The sequence below is a fragment of the Ochlerotatus camptorhynchus genome, unplaced genomic scaffold (assembly GCF_037179485.1).
Source record: "Ochlerotatus camptorhynchus isolate MF236.1 unplaced genomic scaffold, CSIRO-AGI_Acam_v1.1 ptg000193l, whole genome shotgun sequence".
Classification (NCBI taxonomy): domain Eukaryota; kingdom Metazoa; phylum Arthropoda; class Insecta; order Diptera; family Culicidae; genus Ochlerotatus; species Ochlerotatus camptorhynchus.
The window spans coordinates 3,905,321-3,918,231 of record NW_027040683.1 but is presented as its reverse complement, the minus strand read 5'-3'; the positions used below and the strand labels follow the sequence as shown (position 1 = coordinate 3,918,231).

At 42.7% G+C, this 12,911-nt stretch overlaps 1 protein-coding gene across 8 annotated transcripts in view; it reads right to left on the bottom strand.

The window, feature by feature from the left end:
* LOC135702474 (unconventional myosin-IXb-like) overlaps positions 1-12,911 on the bottom strand; it is a 286,641-nt gene that overhangs the window by 13,424 nt on the left and 260,306 nt on the right. The gene's annotated exons all lie outside the window — the stretch shown is intronic.

Sequence of the window (12,911 nt, the reverse complement as noted above, 5' to 3'; positions counted from 1 at the left end):
TTGCTGCGTAAGTATCCGGGTATCTTGGTACATAAGGAGAGATACAACAAACTGCGTGTAGAAGCACCGAATTATGATGTAGCCGAACACGAGTTGTTTAGTGTTGAGTACAACATCTACATCCCTTCTCGAGATGTGGAGATAGAAGGCGTGGTCTCCGACGCGAGTCTGTCTGTCGAGGACTTGAAACGTGCCTCGGGTTGTTTTAAAAACAGAAAAGTCACAAGCGAGCTTGTAAAGATACTGGATGTTAGGCAACTGCATTCAGTATCTTTACGAGATGACAAGAAAGTTTATCAGCATTCAGACTCGTTTCGGGTGACTTTCGCTGGTTCAGTTCTCCCAAACTTTGTCAAAGTTGATGGTGCTTTTTTCCCGGTGCGGTTGTTTGTACAGAGGGTTTATAATTGTACCAACTGCAAAAGGCTGGGACACTCGGCCAGCCATTGCGGCAACAAAACTCGTTGTGGCAAATGTGGTGAAAACCACAAAGAGGATTCTTGCCACAAAGAATCAGTAAAATGCGCGTACTGTGGCGAGAATCCTCACCCCTTGCAGGAGTGCCCGATGTACAAGCAGCACTCCGATAAAGTGCAGCGTTCAATCTCAGGACGCTCCAAGCAGACATATGCTCAAATGGTGAAGGCTGCATCAGCCGTCCAAGATGCAAACCAATTTTCGATTTTGTCAGCTGAAAAATCGGACTCTGACTTATCCTATGAAGGTTATTCTACCGTGGTACACGCACCTTAAAAAATGGACGGATCCACAAAAAGAAAATGCCCCTCCCCGAAAGTGCGCCGTAAGAAAACTAAAGTTACCTCCAGAAGATTGGCAAATTCCCAGGGTAATGGGGATGAAAAAACGAAACCGAAGGTTCCTGCTGAACCAATCCTTGGATGCAGCAGGAATTTTCCACCATTGCCCAAAAAAGATAATAAAAATAATAAAGCTGCTCCTCAAACTTCTCAAAAGAAATCCAAGTCCAAACGAGGTTTGCTAGCTTTTTCGGACATTGTGGAATTCATATTAAATATGTTCAACATACAAGACCCTCTTAGAAGCTTAGTTTCTGCCTTGCTTCCAACATTAGAATCATATCTTAAGCAATTGACTGTTTCATGGCCCCTCCTTGCATCAATCATATCTTTCGATGGATAGTTCGTAGAACGAGGTTGAAGATATGATCACTGTGCTACAGTGGAACTGCCGTAGTCTAGTGCCTAAACTAGACTCGTTCAAATTTTTACTTCACAATTCTGATTGTGATATATTTGCTCTCTGTGAAACATGGCTTTCTTCCGATAAAGAACTCAACTTTCACGATTTTAACATTATTCGCCTGGATAGAGACGATTCTTATGGAGGAGTACTTTTAGGGATCAAAAAGTGCTACCCTTTCTACAAAATGTGAAGAACAAAGACCTTTGCATAGCTTCAGTTTATGTTCCACCAAGAACTTCCATTAGCCGCAGTCAACTCTGGAATTTTGTTTCGATTCTTCCATCCCCAGTATTAATTCTGGGTGATATGAACTGGGTGGGGCGATATATATGATGACAATAGAGCGGCTATTTTTTACGATTTATGCGACGATTTCAACTTGACTATTTTGAACAGTGGTGAAGCGACACGTATAGCAAAACCTCCGGCTCGAGAAAGCCGAGTCGACCTATCTTTGTGTTCAAGATCGCTATCATTGGATTGTCTGTGGAAGGTTATCAATGATCCCCATGGTAGCGATCATTTGCCAATCATCATTTCAATTAAGTGTGCCCCTCACTCTGCAGAACCATCTCGAGTTCCATTTGATCTTACAAGGAACATAGATTGGCAGAAATATGCAATCGCCGATTTGATTTACAAAAGCTCACTGGAAGCACAAAAAAGAAAAGTTCCAAGTGCGCCCTTCAAAAGGAGACCAGCCACACCTGGATGGGACGAAGAATGCACAAAATTGTATGTAGAAAAATCTGATGCTTTCAAAGCTTTTCGTAGACACAAAACTTCCACATATTTCGAGGAATATTCAAAGCTTGAGACAAAGCTGAAACAATTAGTCAAAGAAAAGAAACGCGGTTATTGGCGCAATTTCGTCGAGGGACTCTCACGAGAAACCTCAATGAACACCTTGTGAAGGGTGGCTCGGAACATGCGTAACCGCTCATCTTCTAATGAGAGTGAAGAATACTCCAACCGATGGATATTCGATTTCGCTAAAAAGGTCTGTCCGGACTCAGCTCCAGCACAACACATTCTTCGAGAAGCGTCTCCGAGCGGCAGCTCTCTGGATAGACCATTCACAATGCTGGAATTCTCTATGGCTCTTCTTTCATCGAACAACTCCTCACCGGGAAGCGATATGATTAAATTCAATCTTCTGAAAAATCTCCCAGATATCGCTTAAAGACGCTTGCTAGACTTATTAAATTCCTTACTAAGGCTTGTACTCGAAAAAAAAAATGCACCATTTTTATCCGTGTGTAACTTTTTTATCCGTGGGTAAAAATTGATGAAAATCTGGGTATAACTAGTTTGGAGTGAATTGTTTACATGTGCAAAATTTCATAACAATCGGTGCAGTGGTTATTGAGATGTCATCGAAACAAGAAGAAAATCGCCTGAGAATTTTGCGCGCCGTCATGGAACATCCGACTGCGACCATGAGATGGATCGGAAAACAACTGGGAATCACCCATACAACTGTGTCTCGGGTGGTAAAATCGTTTAAGGAGTCCCAGACGACCGAGCGGCGGGCTGGAAGTGGAAGAAAATCTAAGACAGCTGACCCTGTGAAGGCCCGGAAGGTGTTGGATTATTTCAAGTGTAATCCGAACCTTTCGATTCGCGACGCGGCTCTGAAGGCAAAGTGTTCCGCCTGGTTCGTTCAGCAAACTATGAAACGAGCTGGGCTTCGTGTATTCAAGGTCCGGAAGGCACCGAACCGGCGTAATCAACAAAACACGGTGGCCAAATCCCGCGCAAGGAAGCTGTATCGAGAGTGGTTAACGAAACCGATGTGTGTGGTTATCGATGACCAAACCTACATCAAGGCAGACGCAAAGCAGATACCGGGGCTGGAGTTCTACGTTGCCAAATCACGGTTTGATGTTCCGGAAGACATAAGGAAGAAGAAAGTGGACAAATTCGCCAAAAAATATTTGCTCTGGCAGGCCATATGCCAATGCGGTAAACTGAGTAACCGGTAACTGGATAAACTGAGTAACCGCTAACTGGGTACCATCAACAGCGAAATTTACCGTACCGAGTGCCTCCAGAAGCGTCTGTTGCCCTTCCTGCGGTCCCACGGAGGCGAGACATTATTTTGGCCGGACCTGGCATCATGCCATTACGCGCGATCGACGTTGGATTGGTACAGAGACAATAACGTTGTTTTTGTACCAAAAACCGCCAACCCCCCAAATTCACCAGAGATTCATCCGGTGGAAAGATTTTGGGCCATAATGAAGGCCAAAGTTCGAAAATCGTCCAAGGTGTTTAAGAACGAGCTGGAGTTGAAGAAAGAATGGATGAAAGTGACCAAAAAGGTCGACTCCACCATTGTACAAAATGTAATAAGAGAAAAGTGCGGGCTTTCAGCGATGGAAAGGAAATTGAATAAAGTAATTATGCCTAAACATAATCCATATGTAATAGTTCATTCTCTGAAAGTTTCAAGAAAATCCGACTTAAAATAAATTTTTGGCGAACACTTTTGTCTGGTGTATTTTTTTCGAGTACAGGCCTTAGAAAACAACATTATACCGCCTGAATGGAGACAGGTCAAAGTAATAGCCATTCGAAAACCTGACAAACCAGCGTCTGACCATAACTCATACCGTCCGATTGCGATGCTTTCGTGCATTAGGAAATTGTTGGAGAAAATGATCCTTCGGAGACTCGATCAGTGGGTCGAAGCAATTAACTTGCTATCAAAAACACAGTTTGGGTTCCGCAAGAGCAAAGGAACAAACGATTGTCTAGCGCTGCTTTCCACAGATATTCAACTGGCCTTTGCGCACAAGGAGCAATTGGCTTCAGTATTCTTGGACATTAAGGGGGCTTATGATTCAGTTTCCATTGAAATTCTGTCAGATGTGGACTTTCCGGAATTTTAAATAATTTCTAGTTGTCAGAAAAGCAAATGAACTTTTCCCTTGGACAACTGACAACTTCCAGAATTAGCTACATGGGCCTGCCCCAAGGCTCATGTCTCAGCCCTCTTCTTTATAACTTTTATGTCAAAGATATCGACAACTGTTTGGCAGAACAATGCACGCTAAGACAACTTGCAGACGACGGTGTGGTTTCCGTAAGAGGTCCACATGCCGTGGACTTGCAAGGGCCATTGCAAAGTTCCTTAGATAACTTGTCTTCTTGGGCTAGGAATCTAGGGATCGATTTCTCACCGCAGAAAACTGAGTTGGTAGTGTTTACTCGAAAGCGGTACGCAGCCCAAATGCATCTTAATCTTTTGGGCAGAAACATTACTGAATCATTGTCTTTCAAATACCTTGGGGTCTGGTTTGATTCAAAGTGCACTTGGAATACCCATATTACGTATTTGAAGCAAAAATGTCAGCAGAGGATGAACTTTCTCCGTTCAATTTGTGGCACATGGTGGAGTTCTCATCCGGGAGACCTCATAACGCTTTATAAAACAACAATTCTCTCTGTTCTAGAGTACGGCTCTTTCTGCTTTCTCTCGGCAAGAAAATGTCACCTAATAAAATTGGAACGAATTCAATATCGTTGTCTGCGTATTGCTCTCGGCTGTATGCACTCAACGCATAACATGAGTCTCGAGGTTCTGGCAGGAGTAACACCCCTCCAGAACCGTTTCTGGGAGCTCTCTCTCAGAATACTAATCAAATGCGGTTATAGAGATGAACCAGCCTAAGGCTGAAAGTCTCGTTAATAAAGGAAAAAAAAAAATCAAATGCGGAGTGACGAACACACTTATAATTGCAAATTTTGAAGAAATTCTTGGGCTGAACACACAATCTCGATTTATGAGAATCTACCACCACTACATATCGTCAGATATGTGTCTTCCTTGTTACACTCCAGGCCATGCTCACTTCACCAATCGCAGTTCCTCAATTGAATATGATCTGACCATGAAACAAGCAGCTCGTGGGATTCCCGATCAACTACGACCTATTATTATCCCGCGTATTTTTACTGAAAAGTACCAACACGTCAATTGCATGAAAAGATATTTTACAGACGGGTCTCGTCTCAGTGGATCCACTGGATTCGGTGTCTTCAATGAAAACTCTAGCGCTTTCCGCAAACTCCAGGAACCTTGTTCCGTTTATGTTGCTGAGCTTGCAGCAATCAACTGCGCATTGGGGATGATTTCCAACATGCCCGCAGACCATTATTTCATCTTCTCGGATAGTCTCAGTTCGATTGAGGCTATTCGGTCGATGAAACAAGGTAGGCACTCATCTTATTTCCTTTCAAAGGTAAGGGAGCAGATGAGTGTGCTGGTCGAAAGATCATATATGATTACCTTTGTATGGGTCCCCTCACATTGCTCAATCCCAGGCAATGATAAGGCGGACTCTCTCGCAAAGGTGGGCGCGCAGGAAGGCGAATTTTATGACAGGCAAATTTCACACGATGAATTTTACCATTTAGTGCGACAGAGTACCCTTTCGAGTTGGCAAACCGATTGGGACAATGGAAATCTGACGGTGGTTACATTCAATTATTCCTAATGTTTCTTCGAGAGCGTGGTTTAAAGGCTTGGACTTAAGTCGTGACTTCATTCGCGTGATGAGTAGACTTATGACCAACCACTACTCGCTAGATGCTCATCTCAATAGAATAAACCTCGTGGACAGCAACATCTGTCGGTGTGGAAACGGTTACGATGACATCGATCACGCAGTTTGGCAATGTACGGATAATGACGCCGCCAGAGAGCGACTTTTGAATACCCTTGAGGCCCAAGGAAGACAACCCTATGTTCCTATCAGAGACGTGTTGGGAACTCGCGATATCTGCTATATGCAGTCGGTTTATGTATTTCTTCAAATGTCTAGTATAAGAATTTAATTCCTTTGTCTTTTGCCTCTCTTTAATAGTTTTTATTTGTCTTGTCCCCCCGTCTCGATGAGTCTCATCGTCGCCCACTGGTCACCCACCATAGCCGGTCAAACTCCAGACGAAACTAGAACCGCACTACCATTCATACTGGCGACAACGCTCTGATGAGACAACGAAACCTTACCCCCAAGCTCCTCCCCTGATCCTATCCTTCGACAATGTACCTCTCTAACCTCGAGTAAGCCGCGAGTATTCGGCCCAACTCCTACAAGACATAGAATTAAGTGAATTTTGTTACAAACAAAGAACAATGAACTATCGGCTCCGTAAAGCTAACGTGATTGAGCCTTCCAAATAAACAAACAAGTTAAAAAAAGCAATGAAAGCTTTTCAAATATTATATTTTTTAAACAAGTACTGAGGATCCAAGAGTTAATTAGTAATTAGTAATATGTTTAACGGAAATTTAAGCATTTATACTATTTTTTTTAGTTTTGTGACCGAACTTCAGCATTTTGATTTGGGGTTACTTTGATAATGCTCGATGAATGTAGAAAACAAATGGGTGAAACTCAAACAATTTAGTTCTTTTAAAGAACTTCAGAAAACATCATAAGCAATAAGAATACAACATTGAATTTGTGATGGCTATATCGGAAATACATTTCATAAGTGATGGTTTGAGTGCTTTTACAAACAGGCGAAAAACACAAAAATTGTTTTTTAATATGTTTGTAAAATATGTTACACATACTGTTGGAGTGCGACCCTATTCCCCTACACTCACGGCTGTCGACCGGATGCCAAACCCAAGCGGCCAGTTTCGTACAACATGGAGGCCGTAGTTGAAGACGAGCTGAAGCGGCTTGAAGATGTGGGTATCATCACACCAGTGACGTATGCAGATTGGGCAGCTCCCATCGTAGTTGTCCGCAAGCCGGATCGCTCCGTGCGCATTTGTGCGGATTTCTCCACCGGATTAAACAATGCGCTCGAATCAAATAGCTACCCGCTTCCACTCCCGGAAGACATATTTAATCGGATGGCGAATTGCACGATGTTTAGCCACATAGATCTGTCGGATGCTTACCTACAAGTTGAGATCGACGAGGAAAGCAGGAAGCTCGTCACCATCAACACCCACAAGGGGCTTTATCGTTTCAATCGGCTTTCCCCCGGTGTCAAGTGTGCACCCGGCGCTTTCCAGTAGATCATGGATGCCATGCTAAGTGGACTTCCGTGTACATCTCCATATCTCAACGACATCCTTGTCGGTGGCCGCAACACCGAAGAACATAAACAGAATCTGTACCGTGTTCTACAGCGCCTTCAAGAGTATGGATTTACGGTAAAATACGAAAAGTGCCGATTCTTCATGCGCCAGGTGAAGTACTTGGGCCAGCTTCTGGATACAGAGGGCATTCGTCCGGACCCGGACAAAGTGAAAGCAATCGTCAACATGCCTCCTCCTAACGATGTTCCTACGCTTCGTTCGTACTTAGGTGCGATAAACTATTACGGAAAATACATTCGAGAAATGCGTACACTACGCCAACCGCTAGATGAGCTGCTCAAGGAGGGTTCCAACTACCACCGACGCTTGCCAGTGTTCCTTTGATCGTTTCAAGGAAATCCTCCAGTCACCGCTCATGCTGACGCACTATAATCCTCGTCTTGAAATAGTTGTGTCTGCAGATGCGTCAAATGTGGGCATTGGTGCTCGCATTGCACACCGATTTCCAGACGGATCAGAGAAGGCTATTTACCATACATCCCGAAGCCTGACGCCAGCTGAGTCCCGGTACAGCCAGATAGAGAAGGAAGCCTTGGGTCTGGTGTATGCGGTCACAAAATTCTACAGAATGATCTACGGAAGGCAGTTTGTTCTTCAGACCGACCACAAACCGCTCCTAGCGATTTTCGGTTCTAAGCGTGGAATACCTCCGTACACAGCTAACCGGCTTCAAAGGTGGGCCCTCACTATGCTTCTGTATGACTTTCGGATCGAGTACATTTCCACTGACCATTTCGGACATGCAGACATCCTTTCTCGCCTAATCAACTCACATATTAAGCCGGACGAGGACTATATCATTGCGTCGATTGAGGTTGAAACTGTTAGCTGCAACATCGTCTTCCAGTCCATCGAGCATCTTCCTATCTCGTACAAGACGATAGCGAACGAGACCAACCAGAAAGTCATGGATTTCGTGCACAAGGGCTGGCCAAGTGATGTCAAGTCTCTCTCCGGAACACCGGAGGTCCAGCAGTTCTTCGCACGTCGAGATTCGCTGTATGCTGCCCACAAAGTCCTGATGGACAGTGACAGGATCGTAGTCCCGAAGAAGCTGCAGCAGAAAATTCTCCAACAACTGCACAGAGGACATCCAGGGATCGATCGCATGCGTTCGCTAGCGCGCAATTTCGTTTATTGGCCCAATATTGTTGACCACGCTAGTACGCGCTTGTCAGGAAAGCTTGAATCGTGGCCGACTCCCGAGAAACCTTGGCAGAGAGTACACGCAGATTTCGCTGGTCCCATCAATGACACATACTTCCTACTAGTAGTGGATTCATTCTCCAAATGGCCAGAAATCATTCCGACCAAACGCATAGGGGCAAGAAGGTCACCCTAATGATAGCGCGTTTTAATATGCGATTCCGTGAATATTTATAGGAGTTCGTGAACCGAATTGTAAGTTTATAACCTTGTCTCCATGTATCATCATTGAAATTAAAATTAAACCCCATCAAAAAATGTTAATGATTTTTTCAAAATGTCATGTCGTACCTGCTCTAAAAAATGCTACGGGGCAAGAGGGCCACTCTTATGGGGCAAAAAGACCATATGTCTAAAATGAAGTGAAACTGATAAATGTTCATTTCTAAACAACAAATTACTATTCTTAGGTATGACAGCAACTGCTTTTATTGTTCATTGCACTAAAATATTGACTTAACGATATTTGTTTTTATCCAAAACATATAAACCATGTGCGTCAAAGAATTCAAATGGAAACTATTTTTGATACTATTTTATACAGTTTGTTTTCCAAAATTTCACGAAGACAATGTAAATTGGAAACATAAATGCCCAATTGTGCTAATTTCTGAACAGTTTTGTACAATTTAATACATAAATGTAGGGGTGGCACTCTTGCCCCGTATAAAGTTTATTTTTAGGAATATAATGTTTGATTAATTAAAGAAAATATTTAATAATTTATTGTTACTAATGTTTCAATCAACCATCAATAGTGACGTCTCAATGCAGAAATTGTGAAAAAAAATAAATTGGAAATTTCGAAAACCTTATTTTATGATGCCTTATTCTTATAAAAAACTAGCTTTTCAATGCATCAACACAAAATGATTTTTTGCATTTTTTTACGACTTCGATTCGGACAGAACTTTTTAGAATGCTTCATAGGAATACCGTGCATAGGTTCATCGTAAGATAGGATTGAAATGATTTCATTTTCAAAATATATTGAGGATGGCACTCTTGCCCCTAGTTCCCCTAACCAAAGCTGCTACAGTGTCGAGTCTTCGAAAGATCTTCGGAAGATTTGGTATGCCGGAAGTTTTGGTGACCGACAACGGTCCGCAGCTTACTAGCGACACCTTCGAGGAATTCTGCGAGACAAACGGGATAATGCATCTCAAAACAGCACCGTTCCATCCCCAAAGCAACGGACAGGCGGAACGCTTTGTTGACACCTTTAAAAGGACTGTCAAGAAGATTCAGGCTGGAGGGGAAGACCTGGACGAAGCACTCGATATCTTCCTAAATTGCTACAGATCAACACCCTGTCGTAGTGCACCTGCTGAAATCCTGCTTGGCCGACCCATGCGCACCTCTTTGGAACTCCTTCGTCCACCCAGCAAGTTCACCAAGCATGACAACAGCAAGCAAGATCGTCAATTCAACACAAAACATAGTGCGAAGGAGAAGAACTTTGATGTACAGGACAAGGTGTATGCACAAGTGCACCAAGGCAACAACTGGAGCTGGATCGCTGGAGAAATCGTAGAACGTGTAGGACGAGTAATGTATAATGTGTGGCTCCCGGAACGGCAACGTTTAATCCGCTCACACAGCAATCAGCTACGGAAACGTTATGACGATTGACCCGATCAAGCAGAGCAAACCATTCCACTTAATATTCTGCTAGACACTTGGGGTCTGAAGCCGTCTGAAGATTCGACTGCTACTGGAGCAGCACCACCACCAGCTGAACCGGAAGGGTTAAATGAACTGCAGCGAGAGTTCTTGCGAGGGCTCTTCGAACCGTCTACTCCACAACGTCGAGCTCGAGTTCCATTTCGAGTACCTGATCCAGAGGAAACACTACTGCGTCGCTCTTCGAGACAACGGCATGCACCGGTACACTACGAGCCGTACCAGCTCTTCTGAAAGGGGAGGTGTTGGAGTGCGACCCTATTCCCCTACACACACGGCTGTCACCCGACAGCTGTCATTCGACCGGATGCTATCGCAGTCATCTTGTCATCAGAGAATGAAACGTCATTAGTAATCGCCGGCTGAACAGTATTAATAATAACTTTGTATTCTGTCCTAAAATAAAGTTTATTTGTTTGTTACGTTACATCACTCGGTTCACTCTTACATCGAAGATAATATATAAAAACTATATACGATATCAACGGAAATACCCTAATACCCCGGACAGACTATGGCTAATATCATGTAATATAGGCTGGCTTGCAATGAGCACTCATATATAGGATTTCCAATGAAAACTAGATGTATGAGTGCTCATTGCAAGCCAGCCTATATTACATGATATTAGCCATAGTCTGTCCGGGGTATAAGCTACAATATGGAACCAATGTTTCTAATACCCCGTTCACATTACAGCCTATATCACGTAATATAGGCTGTCTTGCAATGAGCACTCATACACAGGATTTCCAGTGAAAACTAGATGTATGTGATATACGCTGTAATGTGAACGGGGTATAATTTGGAAAAAGCGCAGCGAATAAATTTAATCTTTATATTATACTATCAAAGTTACCCGAATTATCAAAGATACCCCGTTTTACGGTATCAATTAATGCTCAAAAACGAGTAGCCTCAAAATAGCGGGTAGATATCAAACCATTCTGGATCAAGTCTCCCTATAGTGGATATACTTGATCTACTTCTCCTAATTTCAACAAAACGGGTTGAACATAACTAAAAATAATTTTCTTCAACTGCTATGTGCATTGAACTGTATCTTCGTAACAACTGTGTGATGTGACAAGCAAGAAGACTGAATTTACAAATTATTAGCTGAGATATTCAAAAAATCAAAAACGGGGATCAATTATCCCCATCTTTCCCTTTAGGGCTTTAGCCTAAAGGCTTCTACATATATGTATGTTAAGGGTCCCATACAAAAATTTAAGAAATAGTCACTTGTTTACGTGAGGAAAAATAAAGACAGAAACAAAGAATGTTTTACTTTGAATGAAACTAACGATTTTAAATTGGCTCACTACTTGACTCGAGGGGGGCGACACATCTAAATCTCAATTCTAGATGCTCAACAAATCTCACACTAGCGAATCAAACTTCGAAAAATCTTCTTTGATTTCTCGTATCGCGCATCATCTTTTTGCAGGAAATCTTCAAAATCGTCATCAATCTTCTTCATATCTACTCAGCGTGCGCGCAGCTGCGTAGCTGGTTAGCTAACCACAGCAAAACACAATTTTTCCTGCATCGTAGATAGAGTCGCCCCCCTCGACTTGACTAGCCTATTGGTTCCAAGCAAATAGATTAACGTACCCCATTCTAGTCGAAATTCTAGTACTACACTACGTTTGTTTTGATTAGATATGAAAGTTTGACAGATAAAATGAAGGGGGTTCATGGATTTTCCTATGTTTCGAGGGGTGCATCGATTAGCTTGGGACCGAAGATAGTACCAGAGCTGAGCCAAAATGTTGAGCTTGTTTCTTCGGGACATACTAGTCTCAGAGTTACCTCTATGATACTTTGTATCCCGCAAATATCAATTAAATCATACAAATCCACGTCAACAATAGGTGGGGTATTGTCTCATCTGTCCGATGGTGTTATTAATTCGCTTGAATGAATTATCGTTTGCGAGAAATCGACAATGGAAGTCAAAAGTGACAGTTACGTTATATCGAGGTATACCTGTAGTACGAAAGTGCGTTAAGTTTGGACCTGCGTCGAATATGGCTCCCCCACGGTACCTGGGGGTTAAAAGCAGCTGGATGAGTGAATAAAATCTATAAGAATAAGCAGCTAACATCCTTTGTTTTGTGTCTTGACTGTGTTAAACCAACGAACATTAACTTCACTATCTTAATAAAATACAAACTATCAACTGAAATCAATGACGAATTAATCCAAGCGTCTCTATCTAGACAGGATCTAGCAAAATTTGAGTTTTTAATAAAAGTATTGAACCTACCACTCCCACCGTGAGGATCATCTTCAGCTTCAGCATCAAACCAGTGGCAGTTAGAAGTGCAATCAATAAACTATCAACCATCAGTAGTACCAAGACAAACACTGTTCTAGCACAGACGAGGGTCATATTCACCCGGATCGGCGGTACACTTTTCGTCATTAAACATTACGTTGTCAGGTGTATTAGTTACTGTAACTGCACTTGCACTTGTTTGCCACATCACATCACTCTCATTCATTGATTCGGTTTCATGTCACTAAATAGGTATAACGAATGATCCAGAAATTTCGGCTTCTTGTTACGTAAGTCGCGAACCGAACACGTCATTCGAACCGAGCTGATCCGACGTAGAAATGATACTGAGAAAGAATCGGCAAGAATCGAAAGGTGGGCACAAAC